At 33.3% G+C, this 12,931-nt stretch overlaps 1 protein-coding gene and 1 pseudogene across 3 annotated transcripts in view; one reads left to right on the top strand and one right to left on the bottom strand.

Annotated features, from left to right (window-relative positions):
- The window catches only part of BMP2K (BMP2 inducible kinase), a 113,215-nt gene that overhangs the window by 89,324 nt on the left and 10,960 nt on the right, over positions 1 to 12,931 (bottom strand). The gene's annotated exons all lie outside the window — the stretch shown is intronic.
- Positions 10,706 to 10,823, top strand: LOC120588393 (uncharacterized; annotated as a pseudogene).

The following is a 12,931-nucleotide window of genomic DNA, read 5'->3' as shown; positions in this document are numbered from 1 at the left end:
ATCTTTGTGACTTGGGATTAGGCAATAATTTTTTAAACATGACACCAAAAGCACAAGTGACCAAAGAAAAAATAAATTGGAATTCATTAAAATTTAAAGCTTTTATGCTTCAATGAACACTATTATGAAAGTAAGAAGATAATCCAAAGAATGGGAGATGATATTTACAAATCCTATATCTGATAAAGAAATAGTATACAGAATCTATAAAGAACTCTTACCACTGAATGAAAAAGAAAACTAATCCAATTTTTTAAAGAGCAAAAAATTTTAATAGAAATTTCTCCAAAGAGATATACAAATGACCAAAAAGAACATGAAAAGATGTTCAACATTATTAGTCATTAGGGAAATACAAATCAAAACCATGAGATACCTCTTCACACCACTAGGATGGCTATGATCAAAAAGACAGGTCATGTGTAGACAAGGATGTGGAGAAACTGAAAACCCCCATAAATTGTTGGTGAGAATATAAAATGATACAGCCACTGGGGAAAACTTTGGCGGCTCCTCAAAAAGTTAAACATGAAGTTACAATATGGTCCAGGAATGCTATTCATAAAAAATATCCCCAGAAGAACTAAAACGATTCACACAAAAACTTGTATATAAATGTTCTTAAAAGCATTATTTCTAATAGCCGAAAAGTGGAAAAAACCCCTATGTCCATCAACTGATGAACAAAGATACAAAATGTGGTATTATCCATATAATGGAATATGATTCAGCCATAAAAATGAATGACATGTTAATACATGCTAAAACATGGATAAAACTTGAAAACATGCTAAAAGAAACAAGACACAAAAGTTAGATAACACATGATTCTATTTGCATGAAGTGTCCAGAATAGGAAATAGTTACTGACTGCAAGGGTTTGGGGCAGGAAAGGAGGAATGGGAAAAGAATACTAGTGAATATATAAGGTTTTTTGTGGGGTTTATGAAAATGTTCTAGATTTAATATAGTGGTGCTGTTTCAATATACTAAATATACCAAAATCACAAATTTGTATTCTTTAAATCAAATTCTATGAAATATAAATTATACCTCAATAAAGCTATTTTAAAAATTCAGAATAGATCCAAGGAATTACAACTAGCTCCACATAGCTGAAGCTCAGGTCCCAAAACATGAAGTAATAGAGTTAGACATGATTCTATCATAAAAGGTCATTGCTAAGATGTTTGAGCTTTGTCCTGCAGGACATGAAGAAACCATAAAAAAATTTTTTAAGCAAAGGCTTATAGTCATCAGATATGCATGAAGAAGTAATTCCTTAGTAATTATGTTCTTATACAAGAACAATCAAAAGAAATGGGATAAAAGGAAAGATTCCATTTATGATAGCAATAAAAAATAAATAAAAGCATCTTAGGAATAAATCAAATAGAAAATGCATAAAAGCTCTAGGAGAAAAATTATAAAACTTTAATATAAGACAAAGAAAACTTAAATAAGTGGAGTTAGTTTGTTTGTTTAATGGAAAAGAAGCTTCCATAATATAAAGTTTCAATTTCTCACATGGTATTTGATAAATTCAGTGCAATTCAAATAAAAATTCTAATAGTTTCTCACGGAATCAAATCTCAGCAATTCTAAGATTCGCATGGAAGTGCGAAGAGTTAAGAATAGCTAACAATTTTTAAAAGGCATAAGATGAAGTAGTAGGGTTAGTCACTTTACCAATTATCAAGACTATAAACTTTGATAAGATTATATGAAAATGGCACAGAAATAAACAAATGACTGCAGAAGAACAGAGCAAAAGTCAGAAGCATTTATGTATCAAAACTATAAAAAACTTAATGACATCAGAGATATTACATATTAGGGAAAAGATAAGTTAATCAATTATTTTTCCTGAACAACTGAGATGGATAAGAGAATTTGATCTCTACCCCATAGCACATCAAACATAACTCTGATGGCTTAAAAGTTTTAAAAGAAAACATTGGAAAAATGTATGCATAACTTTGAGGTAGGAAAGAATTTCTTATATTAAAAATATAAGAAAACACAACCCGAAAAGATGAAACTAATAAATTCGACCATGTTAAAATTTAAATTACAATTTCTGTTTCTAGCAACATGGTAGACTACAGATACAGAAAAAAAATTTCCTGGTACAGTAATTGTTAACATGCTGAATAAAATAATCACCGAGGCAGATCAAGAAAATTCCTAAGAGCTATACACAAGAAGAAAGCATGAATCTATAAGCTGCACTAGAGCCAAAGGCCAAAACTGGAAAAGGGAAGAGAAAGGTCACAATTGGACCACCACATAAAGCTGGGACCCACAAAGCACTTCACCTTCAATGTAAAATAAAAACCAATCCATCCTGCAGACCAAAGAGATAACATACCTTGGCCTTGGCTCTGAATAAAGTGGGAGTCTCCTGAGACTTTCTAAACATGACCCTAATTCTCAAGGAGTTGGAATTCAACTACCTGTATCAACAAAAAAATACTAAGCCAACAATTTAAAGAAATCCCAGGTCAGTATACCCAGGAGTGTAGTAAAGATACACTCAAATTTTCTCTAGAGGAAGGCACTCAGACCTCCAATTGGTGAGATTCTATAAATTGTGAGCACAGAATAAACAAAAAAAAAATTTTTTTAAAGAAATCACTGAATATTCAGAAAGCAACCACCATGAGCAACAGTCAAAAGAAACAACCAATTACACAATGAGACTTGAAAAAAAACAAAACATACTAGATTTACCAAACAAAATATAAAAAAACTATGTTCCACATGTTTAAAGAACCAAAAACAGGAAAATTAGAGTATTCAAAGGGATTAAGAGGTCATCAAAACTGAGGACTGGGGAGAGGCATTATTAGAATAGATATGGTTGAGAATTCTCCAGAACTGATGAAATACACCAACCACCAAATTAAGAAAACTCAAGAATTCTAAAATAGAACAACAGAAAACTACATTTATACCATCACAGTGAAAGAGTAAGGACCAAAGAGAAGATATCAAAGCCACCAATGAGAAAAAGCAGATTACCCACAATTAGTGTGATTATCAACTTCTCAACAGTAAAGAGGAGGTAGTTAAATGGTACCTTCAAAATTCTGAAAGTAACTATCTGCCTACAATTCTTTATCAAAAAAAAAACGAGAATGAAGATGAGATAAAGATGTTTTAAGGCTGACAAAATGACCTTCACTAAAAGAACTTTAAAGGAAGGTGTTAGAAAATGAAGGCAACTGAGAGCCAAGATGAAAGGTACAACATATGAGAAAGAATGATGAACAAAGATGATCGGTATTAAACACTGACTTGCAAAACAATAAGCATAATGTCCAATTTGTAGATTAAAGTATAGATGCAAAATCCTGGACAATAATATCATAAATCAGGCGGAGAGAATGGTGGTGATAAGAGGTAGCACATTCTAGGCTTATAATATTTGTGAGGCATATAGATATTAACTTTAGTCTTGTGTTAACCACTGAAGTGCAAAGAATAAAGTATATAATTTCCAGTTAACAGAGGAAAAATGAAATGACGGAAAGAGAACCTCAGTACAAAATGAAACATGAAAAATTTTTAAAAGATAATTAGCAAGCATTGCTTAAAGAGATTGCAGGAGTCATGGGCAGAAGCAGGAGACAAATCAGAAATGTATTTCAGTATGAAAAAAAAAGTCTCAAAAGGATACAGGAAGACCATTAAAATAAGAGGGGAGTGGGAAAAGGCAAGGGTGAAGAACTTTTGCCATATCTATACTGTTGGATCATTTTATAAAAAAAATTATTTCTCTATTACGTCTGACATACACACACGCACATGCGTGCGCGCTCCTACTTCAATAGCCCAGGAAATAAACAATAATATTATTCATAGAAAGGCGATAACAAATGCAGCTCTAGTTTCTCACTTGGGTGACTATGTGTGGGCTCTCCTTTCAGCCAAGACAAATAAGTCATTGATGAGAAGTTCAAGTTTTTATAAGTTTTAAAATACATTTTAATAGTTTGGTATCATGGCTACAACAGAGGCAAGGAAGCCTGGACTATTGAGAGATTGGGGAATTTATGTCTGTAGATAGATCTGTCACACAGAGTCACTGTGGAGGAATAAAGGACAGGTGAAACACCAACACTAGCTAAAGGAAGAATTATTGCTCAATGAGCACTTTGGAATGTTCTAACTCCATCTTAAAATATTTTGGACGACTACTATTTAAAAAGACATTAAAAGAAAATTCACTTATTTCAAAAACTGTTTTGAAATATACTGAAAGGTTTTTAAAATATACTCATCCTCCAAAAATCTGTTTATAATTTTAGTATGTATTACATTTAAATACTTCTTATAACTAAGGCAATTCAATCTAAAAGCCATTTACAATGAGTTGTTTGTCACCTTTAATTTAGATATTTACTTCATACTATAAATTTTATTTTTATTAAAGAAATCTAGCTCTATTTCAAAGTTCTGAAGAAAGCTTCGGTTCAAGCCATTTCAATTTAAAACATTAAAATAAGATATTTCTCTATCGCTGAAAAAGCACAACCTATTTTTTAGAACACATGGAAATTAAGCTAACTTGACACGAAACAATTGGCACACATAACTACATTCCACTATTTAGATCATTAAAGTAGAATTAAAGTCATACACAACAGTCTATAGTTAGCAAACAAAAACCATTAAAAACTGTACTACTAAATGTACATGAGGAAGTCAGGATGCATGGTAATTCTACGTCATCCAATCCAAGTAAGATAAACCTTTTTTAAGTCTCAGAAGATATAGAGTTTACTGACAGGATATGTTAACCCCTCTTGCACTATCCTTTATCACTACACTGGCCCTAACACGTCCATGCTTATGCATGCACTTTGTATAACAATCTTAAGCATGCCAACAAACACAGTGCCTTCTGTAACTACTTCAGAAGGGGGAGAAGGGGACTACTGAGAAAAATCGCAGCACAGGGCCAATGTATCAGCAGAAAACCATTATCTATCACTTCAAGGCCTGATACCAAAACCTTGGCTCTGAAAACATAACATATTTAAACATTCTGTGTAAACCTAAGCAAACTCTACAATGTTTCAAATCAGTTTATCTTGATGTTACTAAACACAAATAAGACTCAAACTGAAAGAAAAGCTTGTGTAAGTCCTCCTTTTCAAAGAGAGCTCAAGTCTACTCTGATTAATTAGGCCTGTCAGCAGAGTAGAGCATATCCTTCTTACCAACCTCCACCATGGGCTTAATAACAGTCCACTGACTAAATACAATTTATCTTACTAATAGAAAACCATCCAGTTTTATTATCTTACTCAATGCTTTCCAACTACTTGGCCAGCCCCCTGGGTAAATGATGGAGTCTTCTTTCAGCCTGAGTTGACCAGCAGGGACCTCCAACCACAACAGGGTCACTTTGAGGGCTGAGGGGGAATCATTTTAGCATGCCTGTAACCCATCTGTGGCACTACTGGTATGACCACAGCACATCAGTAGGGAAGAATTTGGTTAAAATCTTTTCCATACTCAGAGGTAAGACTAGACAGTCTTACAAACACTTTATCTACTTTTGATAGAAAAAACAATCAAACTGAGAAAACTCATACATAAAACTCTTTACACACACACACACACACACACACACTCTTGAATCAGCATCGGAATCTCCTCCAACGAAACAACTGTTTTCATATAGGTTAGAAACGAATTCTCTGTACACTTTCATTTCTCAAGATTTTCATGCATACCATAAGTATTTATAGCCGCTACTATCTGTTACTAAAATACAAATCCTAGAATATCATTTTTTAATTGTAAACATCAAGGAGTATAAGGGTAATTTATATAATGTTTTGCACTCTAAACAATCTTCTGTAATATTTGAGTGTATGTAAATTTTCCTGAGGAAAGGGTCTATATAACTTTCATTAGATTCTTAAAGAAATATGAAATTCAAAAAGTTATTTTCTACTATTTTTATTGACATGTGCAACAAAAAGAACTTTTTCCAAATTCTGTTCCTCTACATCCCCTTCCTGAAGCTGTTTCTGTAACTGGCTTCTACGAGTATCTGGCCTCAGATTCCTTCTCTGTAAAAAAGGCCATAGTGCTGTTGCCCTGTCTACTTAAAAACTGCTGAACGCATTAAATTTGGCAATGCAGGAGAAAGTTCTCTAGACAATTACAAGTCTCTATCAAAAGATCAATATAAAATAATGTTTATCATTGATACTTTTATCTGTTAGAAATGTCTATAAAGAATTAAAATTTCAGAACGGTACCATATTTTTTTTAAAAAAAACTTCAGACACATAAAAGATTTTAATAAAATGGGAGGGACATGCTATGTTCCTGGAAAGGAATACTCGATACTGTCAAAATGCTAATCCCTCCCCACCTCCAATTCCAGGTTAATATACAGTTTTCATATAACGCCCATCAAAATCCCAACACTGAGCAATTATGTAGAGTGCTTATTAAAAGTGAAGTTTTCTGGACCTTTCTCTAAACCTAGGATTAAATCTCTGGGATATTAGTCCAGAAGTCTGTTCAATAAGCACCCCAAATGAAGTTTAAGAACCCTTGCATTAGTTCTGCTATTTACTAATGATCAATCTAAAGACCATTAACAAAGCTGATACTCATCATGAACTACTTTAATCGCTCTGGGGAGTATTTTTCTCTCTTTGGAGACCAGCTAGAGGAGAATGTGATCTGTGGAAACAACAGCACTAACATCACTTGAAAGCTTGCTGATAATGCAGAACTTCAGGCCCCAACCATATGTACTGAATCAGAGAGTATCTTAATAAATTCCCAGGTGAGATTCATCTACTTATTAGAGCTCGAAAAGCAGCGTGCTAATGAATAAGACTCCCCAAAACTACAATGTATAAAAAATTAATACATGTGAAACAAACCAGCTATGCAAGTAAAAGGCACACATATTCCTCTTGAACATCTCTGCTCTATCGCCAGTCCCGAGGACCCTTCATCACATATTCCATTCATGAGACTGGAAAGAAATCACTATTTTTGACTTTATTTTTAGTCGCAATATCTTTTCTCTTCCCTTATCCCCATTTTTTTTTTTCCTACAGTGGAAAAGTCAGATTTTAGAATTAATGTTTTTGGTGATTTTTTGGCAGAACTGAAAGTGACTACACACAAACTTAGTTTTCTACTAATACTAGTTTTTTTCTCCCTTTCTTACATCTCAACCCTTCCATTCTTAAATCCAAAGCCTGGGTATTAGGTCTCAATCATCTCACTCATTTCACAACTTCCTTCTCACCAGAATATCAGGTTTCAAAAACATTCGATTTTAGCCAATTTTTATATATTACTGTTAAATGTCTCTTCTCAAATTCAGCATATGCTAACCTCTCCATGGGACTCCCTGGCCTTACAACTGTTAAGTACAAAGACCCACACCAACTTTTCCAAGTTCCTCTCAACATCTTGTACTCTGCAACTCAGCACCTACTTTCTCAGACAGCCTTCAATGTTCTCTTTACCCATTTACCACATTTGCATCTCACTCAAACTAATTAATCATCAGATGGTGGCTTTTCCTGTGTTTTTTTTGTCAACAAATTTTAATAAGTGGATGTGCTAACCTCTGAAATACATTTTAAGTAGGACACTATATGTGTGATTTATAGTCAATTTGGAGAGAAAGACAAAAATAAGTTATTATGGCATACTGTGATGAACTCTATAGAAAATATAACTGAAAAGGGGTTGTTAATGTAATAATTATGTTTGGAATACCCTTAATCCAGCATTCTCTCTTCATTCAAGCGAGCCCTGAAGTTTCATTGTTTTAGGAAGCTTTTCTTGTTAAGGACAACATAAGCCAAGAATCTATTACCTAAAGAGCATCACAGATCTAACTCAAACTAAACATAACCACTTAATTCATATATCCCCCTATTCAGTGGTTTATTTATAAAATCTCACTTATGATTAGGGCTAAAGAGTAAGCAAGCATCCTGTTATTTCATCTTTGGGATGTATTATCACTTTAACACACACATAACATTTTATTTTCAACCTCTATGAATACTCAAATTAAAAAATTCACTCATTTGATCAGGTTCCCAGCCAAAGTGTATGAAAGCCCTGATTTAATAGTAGACTGTGTTCTGACTGCTTCTAAATCTAATCCTTGGCATTCAAAGTATTTTCCCACAAAAATAAACCTACATATGATAATTAGGTTCTCAAGTCAACCTGCAGTCTAGTACTATTAGTATCGTTAACACCTAATGTCTAGAAAAATATTTCTGTGGGAACATTCGTTCAGGGTTCCAACCTGAGAAGCCAAAGATGCATCTCACTATACCACTAGTACTACAGGTTTCGCCTAGCCTACCTGAGAAAGGGATTCCCCAGATCCAAGCCACCACCAGCAGTGCCCAAGTAACTACACGCAGCAACTCAGGTGAGTTGTCTACAAATTGTACAGCAGTTCCTAGCTTTTCTTTGTCTGTGTGTCCTTTTGAGAATATGATGAAAGTCATAAGCTCTCTTTTGAGAAAAATACACATGGACATCTATGAACCCCAGGTGAACAAACCCAAATGCAAAGTGTAGCATCCACACAATAAACTGCACACTGTAGAGCAGTATTGTCCAATATGTCTAATATAATGTGAGCCACACATGTAATTTTAAATTTTCTAGTAGTTACATTCAAAGAGTTAAAAACAGTGAATTTTAATAATACATTTAACCCAATATATCCAAAACACTATTATTTCAACATGTAATCAACATTATAAAATATTAATGAGATCTTTTACATTCTTTTTTTCATATCAAGGCTTTGAAATCCCAAGTATATTTTTAGTAGTAGCTACATGCTGCTAGTGGCTACTGTATTAGACAATTTTGCTAGATTACACAGTGTATACCTAGATATTCTCTTTTATGTGGATTATATCAATCCATATTTACCATATTAAAAATTAAAACAGATTAATTATTTTAAATGTATTAATTCATTATTATTTAAAATAATAAACACATTAGATGTCAATTCAAATAACATCTTTATGAACAAATGTTATTTTTTGAAACAAAAATTTAGAGAGAATGACGTTTTACAGTTTTGCAAAGCTCTTTAATATTTACCTCAGTAGAAGACAGCTGGATTTTCATATCTGCTTCTGCAGTAAATCTCCAGCAAAATATTATTTTAGCTGGATAAAGCATATGAGGAAAATCTAGCCTTACACATAATAAGCAGATGGAAAGAAAAAGACTATCTTAATAGTTTTTTCAGATAACTATCAACAGTCTCTGCTATTATAGCAAAACATGACAATTGGTAGTTTTTTAAAGGTTAGTTGCAATTCGATATCTAAAACCGCATCACAATTTTTTGCACTGTTACATTAAAATCTAATGGTCAATCTTGTACTCTGCATTTGTAACATCATGCATTTGGAAAATATCAGTTCAGTGAATTAAAGAGATCTTCTTTTACACAGTTTTTTTAAAAAAGCATATTTGTTACTATTATCATCCCTTCAGAAAAGCCTGCAAGTAATGAGAAGCTGCCAAAATTCACAATGCCAGATATAAGTTTTCTAAAACTCTCATTTTCTTTTGAAAGGTCATATTCCATCATTTATAACACCTGTCTTTTGTTTTCCTTGAAGTGACAGGCTCATTTGATTATTTGAGAAAATGTCTGCCAAATACCCAGATCTAAAAGAATAATCATAGTTTGTCGGTCATTCTTTCAAATAAAAATGGTGTTCTGGGGGAGGGGAGTTGTTGGGGGGTACAACTATTGCAGGACACAGCTCAATCACCCAAGTGCTTTTCCTCAATCGTATTACCACACTTCATTAAGCAGCAAGTGCTTTATGTATGCTTCCCATTTCTTCACACATTAAAAAGTTGTGTACTTACAAATGGCCAATAAAGCACTTAAAAAGATATTTAACATGAAAATCAAATCAAAACCTCAATGATATTCCACTTCACACCCATCGGAGTGAATATTTTTTAAAAAAAAATAAAAACAAGTGTTGGTGAGAATGTAGAGAAACTGGAACCTCTATGCATTGCTAGTAGGAATTTAAAATGGTGCAGCTACCATGAAAAACAGTACTGAAGTTCTTCAAAAATAAAACACAGAAGTATCATATAATCCAGCAATTCCACTTCTGGGTATATACTAAAAAGAAATGAAAGGAGGGACTTGAGCAGATATTTGTACACTCATATTCATAGCACCATAATTCACAGTAGCCAAAATGTGGGAACAACCAAAATGTGTCCATTAAAGATGAATAAACAAAATGTGATATACACATAAATGGAATATGATTCTGACTTAAAAATTCTAATACATGCTACAACATGAATGAACCTTGAAGATATTATGCTAAGTAAAATAAGTCAGACACATAAGGACAAATATTTTATGATTCCACTTATATAAGGTACTTAGAACAATCAAGTTTATAAAGACAGAAAGTAGAATATAGTGGTTACCAGGGGCTGCGGAAAAAGAGGAATGGGGAGTTAGAGGTTAATGCATACAGAAGAAAGACAAAAGAGTTCTGGAGATGGATAGTAATGGTGGCTGCATAACGATGCCAATGTACTTATGCCAATAAACTATAAACTTAAAAAGTCAAAATGGAAAATTTCGTATATTTTTCCACAATCAAAAAAATAAAAACAAGTCTATGGCCATGCCACCCTGAACACGCCCAATCTCCTCTGATCTTGGAAGCTAAGCAGGGTGGGCCTGGTTAGTACTTGGATGGGAGACCACCTAGGAAGACCAGGTGCTCTAGGCGGAATGACTGAATGAACAAACAAAATAAGACATGTACTCAAGGGCCAAGATTGATAAAAGATGTTTTACTCTTTCATCAAGGACATTCTTAAGGGAAAATGGTTTTTAAAAAATTAAAAAATGCACGTGACTGTGAAGAATAAATACAGTGACTACTAATACAGTTTGGTGCCAACTGTTTTGATTTATGTTAAGGTAGTCACAGTTTTGACCACTACCACGAATTCTTTTGAACCACCGGAGTAAATGCCAATATAGTATAAAAGATAATTATGCCTTAGTAGTATTGTGAAAATAATTGTGACATGATAGATCCCTTCAGGAGGTCTTGGGAACTCCTCTCCATGGAACCCATGAAATCACACTTTGAGAACCATTACTGAAGCCTATTCTTTGAGAAGTCAATTAATGACAGGAGACGGAAATTACAGAACATTTGTTTTTGTTTGTTTTATCTTTTAAGATGAGAGAAACAAACAGGCTCATCTGCTGAGCGAGAATCAGATATAGTAAGTATTAAGGAACGAGTAGAAAATAAAAGAAAAATTATATAAACTGACAAAGAAAGGAATGGGGAATGAGAAGATAATCAGAGGCATAGCCTTTAAAGTTGGAAGTAAAGGAGAGACAGATTTTAGAGGTAATCTGGGGGTTGGCAGGGGTTACACCTTGACTTATAAAAAAGCTCAAAGTCCTAGGAATGTAATGCACAACATGGTGACTATAGTTAATAATACTTTGTATTTGAAAGTTGCTAAGAAAGTAGATCTTAAAAGTCCTTATCACAAGAAAAAAAAATTTAACTGTGTGGTGATAGATGTTAACTACTTATTGTGGTGATCATTTACATAATACATACCAATATTGAATCAAATCATTATGTTGTACACCAGAAACTAATACATGCCAACTTTATCTCAATTTCTTTAAAAAGCTCTCTACTTAGAAAAAGAGATACTAGATAAATGCTTCTTGATAATAATTCCATAGTTTAATAAACGCTATTAATAAATTTTCTCTTAATATTTTTAAATAGATCAAGCACCATTGTATTTTAACTTTTTACTTGCATGTGTACACAAATATGCCACATGTATCACAGAAATAATGTCAGGTCATTTTTAAGAAAATTGTTTTAAGATGCCACAGAATTTATTTCATTGCAAAGACTCAGAAGTTTATTATTCCATGTTTAAGTCAAATGCATTTGTGCTACATCTAATAAAAATGTGAAAGAACCTTGTCTCTTTTTACTTTGAATAAATGTAGCACAAATTTATTACATGAAATGCAAAAAGGAATTTGCTAGTACAGCACATCAGACTAAAATAAAGTTCTTAGAAACTGGAAATCAGAACAGAAGGAAGTGGGGGATAAGAATTCAGCTATTTCTCTTCTCTTTTTCACTTTCTTTCCCCCCTACAGGAGGTCCTAGATAACCACAGATATCTTATGCTAGATTCAACCAAAGAAGCAAAAGTAATGTGATTTTGTTACCTACTTTACAGTTCATAAATACATTAATTCATTCAGGACTGGACCTTTCTAGATTTAGATGACAGACTAATTTGGAGGAAGGTGTAATTTTAAACTTTTTAAAATTAATCGTGACATCTTAAACAACTGTAGCACATGATTTGATGGCCTTAGGAAAGGGCAAAGTAGTTGAAAGCTTTAACTCAAAAATGTTTGGCAATACCCACCCCTTCCACCTCAGACTCCTCGGGTACACATTAATACTCCAGCTGCCTCCAGAATATTAAAAGTCCTAGTCTCTTAAGCATGCTTGAAGTCCCCACTCCAATCAAAGGCCTGTACGTCCACAGGAGCCAATTAGTGGAAAGAGTGCTAGACTGAAGTCATGGGACCTAAATTCTGCCCACCACAACCAATACTAACAGTGTGACTTTGGGTTCATCCTTTACTTTTTCACAGTTAAATAAGGAAACTAAAATTAGATAATTGCTACAATTATGGGAGATTTAATGACACACTAGCATTTTAAGATAAAGATTGTTATTACAACACCAACTCCAGTTACTATAATATTTAGGATATTTTCTGAAGGAAGCTAAGAAGGTCTTACCCTTAATTCAGATTCTTATACAG

The sequence above is a fragment of the Pteropus medius genome, unplaced genomic scaffold, assembly GCF_902729225.1.
Source record: "Pteropus medius unplaced genomic scaffold, Ma_sr-lr_union100, whole genome shotgun sequence".
In the NCBI taxonomy this organism is placed as follows: domain Eukaryota; kingdom Metazoa; phylum Chordata; class Mammalia; order Chiroptera; family Pteropodidae; genus Pteropus; species Pteropus medius.
Note: the sequence above shows the minus strand (reverse complement) of the source record. Positions and strands in the feature narration are given on the sequence as shown.